This window comes from Aotus nancymaae, unplaced genomic scaffold (genome assembly GCF_030222135.1).
Source record: "Aotus nancymaae isolate 86718 unplaced genomic scaffold, 86718_ANA_hifiasm-v0.15.2.pri h1tg000030l, whole genome shotgun sequence".
NCBI classification, from domain to species: Eukaryota; Metazoa; Chordata; class Mammalia; order Primates; family Aotidae; genus Aotus; species Aotus nancymaae.
In genome coordinates, this window is record NW_026988443.1 from 8,760,506 (window position 1) to 8,766,659 (window position 6,154).

General features: G+C 47.1%; 1 long non-coding RNA gene across 2 annotated transcripts; it reads left to right on the forward strand.

Moving 5' to 3' along the window:
* The first annotated feature begins 379 nt into the window (after window positions 1–379).
* On the forward strand, window positions 380–5,780 carry LOC135277239 (uncharacterized). 2 transcript variants are annotated; one of them, XR_010344831.1, is made up of 3 exons: window positions 380–880; window positions 3,810–3,905; window positions 5,524–5,780. It is a non-coding gene; the product is annotated as an uncharacterized LOC135277239 (long non-coding RNA). The 2 variants fall into 2 exon arrangements; XR_010344830.1 differs by lacking the exons at window positions 380–880; window positions 3,810–3,905 and adding an exon at window positions 3,922–4,562.
* The last annotated feature ends 374 nt before the right edge of the window (window positions 5,781–6,154 follow it).

A 6,154-nucleotide genomic window follows, 5' to 3' on the forward strand; every position in this document is an offset into this window, starting at 1 on the left:
TTAAGAATTAGCAAAGTGTGATAGCTCACACATGCAGTCCAAGCTACTTGGGAGGCTGAGCTGGAAGTTGCACTTGAGTCGGGGAGGCAGAGTTTGCAGTGAGCTGAGATCCTGAGATCCTGCCACTGCCTGGGTGACAGAGCGAGACACTGTTTGAAAAAAGAGAAAAGACAGAAAGAAAGTTAAGTCCCAAATTGTCATTGCAGTATACTGAAAAGGTCTAGGAACTGACAGCACAGAATTCATCTACCACTAGGGATAAGAGGGTGGTTTTTTAGAGAGAAAGTTAGAGTTTCAGAACCCACTCATTCCACTGTGTTCCTCCTTCAAATTGGCAGTGGTCTAGACTCTAGAGGTTTATTACTTGGAAAGTGTCTGGTAGGGGACTTTTGGCCCCGTTCCCCGGCCATGTGGAAAGGGCCTAATTCCCGACAAAGGTAGCCCTTCCTCCCCTGCAGGGAGGGGCCCTTATCTCATTCCATCCAGGCCCGGCCCGAGACCAGCAACCTTCCCGCCCGGCCGGTCACTGAACCAATCACCATCCACCCCATCAGCTCTCCCGTAACCTCCCCTCCCACAAACTCCCGCCCGGCAGGTTTCCTGCCTAGCAACCAACCTGGCCAATCACTACCTGCCAGATCAGCTCTCCCGCCGCCCCAGGCCCTCTGCCCCTATAAAACAGATTGAACAAAGAAAGCGCGCGCGATTCCTCCCTGCCCGCCGGAGTCGCCCGGAGATCCCAATAAAGTCGGTACTGGTCACCACGCTTCCTGCCTCGTGTAGGTCGAGCGCCTGCCTGCCTCCGTGGGTCGGGGTCCCACAACCGGGGTCGCACAGAAAGGTGTTTCTGGCCTGAGGGACTCCTGGCACAGGCAAGGAGGTGGGTAAAAACAAAAGCAGTAAGGGACTGATACTAAAAACTTAACGCAGATATCCGATATTGTAATATTTTTCTCGACTTGGATCCCAGCATTCTGGCATCAAGACAGCTGTTTTCCAGCAGGGGGAATCTGATTAATTTTCTCCTGAGAAAATACTTTAAAAGAGATGCTCGGCCAGGTGCAGTGGCTCATGTCTGTAATCCCAGCACTTTGGGAGGCCGAGGTGGTGGATCACTTGAGGTCAGGAGTTCTAGACCAGCATGGGCAACTTGGCAAAATCCCATCTCTACTAAAAATACAAAAATTAGCTGGGTGTGGTGGCAGGTGCCTGCTATCCCAGCTACTTGGGAGGCTGAGGCAGAAGAATCACTTGAACCTGGGAAGTGGAGGTTGCAGTGAGCTGAGATTGAGCCGCTGCTCTTTAACTTGGGTGACAGTGTGAGACACTGTCTCAGAGAGAGAGAGAGAGAAAGAGAAAGAGAGACATGCCCATCATGGATTTCCAACAAACAGTCTACTCTGATTACCTTATGACAGTGGTTCTTAATGGGAGACAATCTTCCTGCCCAGGAGACATCTGGTGATGTCTGCAGACATTTTTTTTTTTTTCATGTTACAACTTGTGCATGGTTTGAGGTGGTTTCCACTGGCAGCTAGTGGGTAGATCTAAAACTGCCTTTGCAAAATTATAACTGAGGGAATAATACCAGTGAAAGAAATCAGACCTAACCAAGTCTATCTTGCTTCTAGCCCTTAAGCTGTCCTTGTTCATTCCTGGATGTAGGCTGAACTAACTTTGGGAAGGAATTCAGTTCATGGTTTGACTCTGAAACAAAATTGATAACAGACCTTTCCCGAAAAGATCCCCTTCTTGACTGGGGTCCAGTCTGCCTTTGTAGGACTAACAAATTCACTACAAGATTAGAAATTATAGTTTAGGGGTCTAGCACTGAAGTGTCCTTTGATGTGATAAAGAAAAAAAAATAGTTTAGGGGTCATGCAGCCTCTGACACCAAGAGTCTGAACATCTCTAAATTGCTCCTGGGGTAACATCACTAATGTAAAACCTAAGATCAGTGCTTGAGAGATTTTGCAGACTCTGCACTCAATGGATCAGCTGACACCACCCAGACCCGTAATTGGCTCAACCAGTTCTGCCATCCCAGCCAGGAGCAGAGACAGCAAGAAAACCTCACTTCGACCCCCTATGATTCCATCTCCAACCTGACCAATCAGAACTTCCCACTTCCCAAGCCCCTACCTGCCAAATTATCTTTAAGAATTCTGATCCCCAAATGCTTGGGGAGACAGATTTGAGTAGTAGTAAAACTCCAGTCTCCCACACAGCTGGCTGTGTGTGAATTACTCTTTCTCCATTGCAAGCCCCCTGTCTTGATAAATCGGCTCTGTCTAAGCAGCGGGCAAGGTGAACCGATTGGGCAGTTACAATACCAGCGGTGCTGCTCAACACCTTGCATTGCACAAGGATCATAAACTGCAGAAGATTCCTCAGAGGGCAGGAGAGGAAAGGATCCAGGAGAGAAAAGCCACTTCCTCTCCTCAAAGAGGACAGGAAGCAGCCAGCACCAGGATCAGGAAGGGTTTGAGTCATTTCTCTCAACACCAAATATGCTTGCTATGGTTTGGCTATTTGGCCCTCAGGTTGAAATTTGCTCCCCAGTGTTAGAGGTGGGGCCTAATGGGAGGTGTTTCGGTCACAGAGGTGGATTCCTCATGAATGGCCTGGTGCCCAATAATGAGTGTGTTCTTTCCCTTAGTTCCCGAGACCTGATTTTTTTTTAAGAAGGAGTCTCACTCTGTTGCCTAGGCTGGAGTGTACTGGCACGATCTCAGTTCACTGCAACCTCCGCCTTCCAGATTCAAGCAATTCTCCTGCCTCAGCCTCCTGAGTAGCTGGAATTGCAGACACCCACCACCATGCCTGGCTAATTTTTGTATTTTTAGTAGAGAAGGGGGTTTTACCATATTGGGCAGGTTGGTCTTGAACTCCTGACCTCAGATGATCCACCCGTCTTGGCTTCCCAAAGTGCGGGGATTACAGGCGTGAGGCATGGTGCCTGGCCTGTGTTTTGTTTTTTGAGACACAGTCTCACTCTTTCACCCAGGCTGGAGTGCACTCCAGCCTGGGCGACATAGCGAGACTCCGTCTCAAAAAAAAAAAAAAAAGAAAAAAAAAGAAGGAAATGAGGTGGGAGTGCCTCCCAGAGGGCACAAGGAAGGCTGACAGCAAGGAAAGATTTCATCCTGGCTTAGGTGGAAGAGTTCACATTTTGAATGATGACTGAGAAATCTGTCCTACCAGCGTGGTAGATTTAATCTCAGGAACACAGAATTCAGCTGTGACCTGGAAGTCAGTCAAGCCAGGTGTGTAGCTCACATCTGTTGAGCACCTATTTAATGCTAAACATTCTACTCTCAGTTCTTGGGAGAGAGGAATGTTACTGCCCTCCTTAGCCTAAATCTCTAAGTGGCTTCTAATCACCTTCAGAATCAAGGCCGGTATTTTCCCCGGGGCTTTGACTTCATCTGTACCCACATCTTGTGCTTTTTCCTTTCACTTTTTACACTTAAACCACATTCACATCCCTTTAACTCCCAGAATGACCCATGCTTTTCCCTGATTCAGGGTCTTTGCATTATAAGCTTGTTCCTCGGAAACAAATACTCCTTCCCTTCCTTTAGCTATGACTTTCAGATTCCTCCCCAGGGAAATAAAGGGCAAGAAAGAAAAACCTATGTCCACTCCTACCTACCCAATCACCCCATCCCAACCCTTCACTCTCTCTCCCTCTTTCTGACTCTTAAAACACATATGTGTGGTTAAGGCCTTCTGTGATGCATTCCTATAGCTCCCTGAATTTTACTTTTATGATATGTTGTATTCACATTTGCCAATTCTTGTTCTAGGTCTGTTTTCCCCATGAGATCACAGCTGGATGAGGGCAGACCATGCTCGTCTCATTTACTACTATATTCTGTGTCTGGCAAAGCACTTGACATACAGTAGGCATTTACTAAACATTTGTTGAATGTTTTAATGGATGGACGGTAGGCTCTCTGGCTAAATGAATGAATAAATGACTAATCAGGCTCCAGGAACCAAATCTCTTAAACTCAATCATTAATGTTCATGTCCTCTACTCAAGGCAGTGCCCTCACCTGTGGCCTTTTTCTTTTTCTTTCCTTTTGTTTTTATTTTAAAGACAGGGTCTCACTCTATTGCCCAGGCAGGGGTGCAGTGGTGCAATCACAGCTCACTGCAGACTTGAACCCCTAGGCTCAAGCAATCCTCTCGCCTCAGCCTCCTAAGTACCTGGGACCACAAGCACACACCAGAATGCTTGGCAAAATTTTTAAATTTCTGTAGAGACAGGGTCTTGCGATGTTGCCCAGGCAGGTCTCAAACTCCTGGACTCAGGCAATCCTCCCACCTCAGCCTCCCAAAGTGTTGGGATTACAGGCATGAGCCACTGTACTGGCCACTCATGGCCTATTAATCCTTAACTTGATACATATTCACAGACACTTTACTTACTTGGTTTGCAAGTAGCCCTCCCCGCATTAAAAGAAAGAAGAAAAAGTGTTACCAAGAGATCATACGGTGAGCCCGGTGAAAAGAAACATCTTATGGCCTGAATGCAAGAATGAAGACAAAAATAGGTAAAAGTGTCTATATTAGGCTGTTCTTGTGTTGTTATAAATTTAAAAAAAAGAAAAACCACCTGAGGCCAGGCACAGTGGTTCATGCCTATAATCCCAGCACTCTGGGAGGCCAAGGCTGGTGGATCACCTGAGTTCATAAGTTCGAGACCAGCCTGACCGACATGATGAAACCCTGTCCCTACTAAAAACAATTTTTAAAAAAATTAGCCAAGCATGATGACAGGTGCCTGTAATCTCAGCTACTCAGGAGGCTAAGGCAGGAGAATTGATCACTTGAACCCAGGAGGCGGAGGTTGTAGTGAGCCCAGATTGTGCCATTGCACTCCAGCCTGGGTGACAGTGCAAAACTCCATCTCAAAAAAAAAAAAAAAAGAGGTGAGGTTTAATAGGCTCACAGTTCTGCAGGTTGTACAAATGCCAGAGACGTTACAACCAGAGGACTCCATCTTTAATAGGGGCTGGGTAAAATGAGGCTGAGACCCACTAGGCTGCATTTCCAGGAGGTGAAGCATTAGTCACAGGATGAGATGGGTCAGCACAAAATACAGGTCACAAAGACCTTGCTGATAAAACACGTTGCAGTAGAGAAGGCAGCCAAAACCCAACAAAACCAAGATGGCTATGAAAGTAAGCTTTGGTCTCCTCACTGCTCATTATATGCTAATTACAATGTATTAGCATGCTAAGACACTTCCACCAATGCCATGACAGTTTACAAATGCCACAGCAACAACAGGAAGTTACCCTATGTGGTCTAAAAAGGGGAGGAACCCTCAGTTCTGGGAATTGTCCACCCCCTTTCTTAGAAAACTCATGAATAATCCACCTCTTGTTTAGCATATAATCTAGAAGTAACAATATGTGAGTGGTGCACACTCCTGCTCCGCCTGTGGAGTAGCCATTCTTTTCCTTTATTCCTTTACTTACTTTTTCTTTCTTTTTTTTTTTTTTGAGACAGAATCCCAGATCTCAGCTCACTGTAACCTCCGCCACCCAGGTTCAAGCGATTCTCCTGCCTCAGCCTCCCGAGCAGCTGGGACTACAGGCACACACCACCACACCTGGCTGATTTTTGTATTTTTATTAGAGGTGGGGTTTCACCATGTTGGCCAGGCTGACCTCAGGTGATCTGCCCACTCGGCCTCCCAAAGTGCTGGGATTACAGGCGTGCCCGGCCTATTCCTTTACTTTCTTAATAAACTTGCTTTCATTTTACTCCATGGATTCGCCCTGAATTATTTCTTGTGTGAGATCTAAGAACCCTATCTTGGGGTTTGGGGTCTGGATCGGAATCCCTTTCCTGTAATACAAGCATGGCGTTGGTGTCTGCTAGGATTCCGGGGAGGCCTTGGGGAACTTTTAAGCATGGCGGAGGCAAAGTGGGAGCAGGCACATCACAACGCAAGAACGGGAGCATGAGAGAGCAGGTGAGGAGCCACGAGCTTTTAAATGACCAGATCTCATGAGAATGCACTATCGCGAGAACAGCACGAGCCATGAGGGATCCGACCCAATCAGGCCTCACCTCCCACCACACCCTGCCCCTACACATTGAGGATTACATTCGACAGGAGATTTGGGTGGGGACA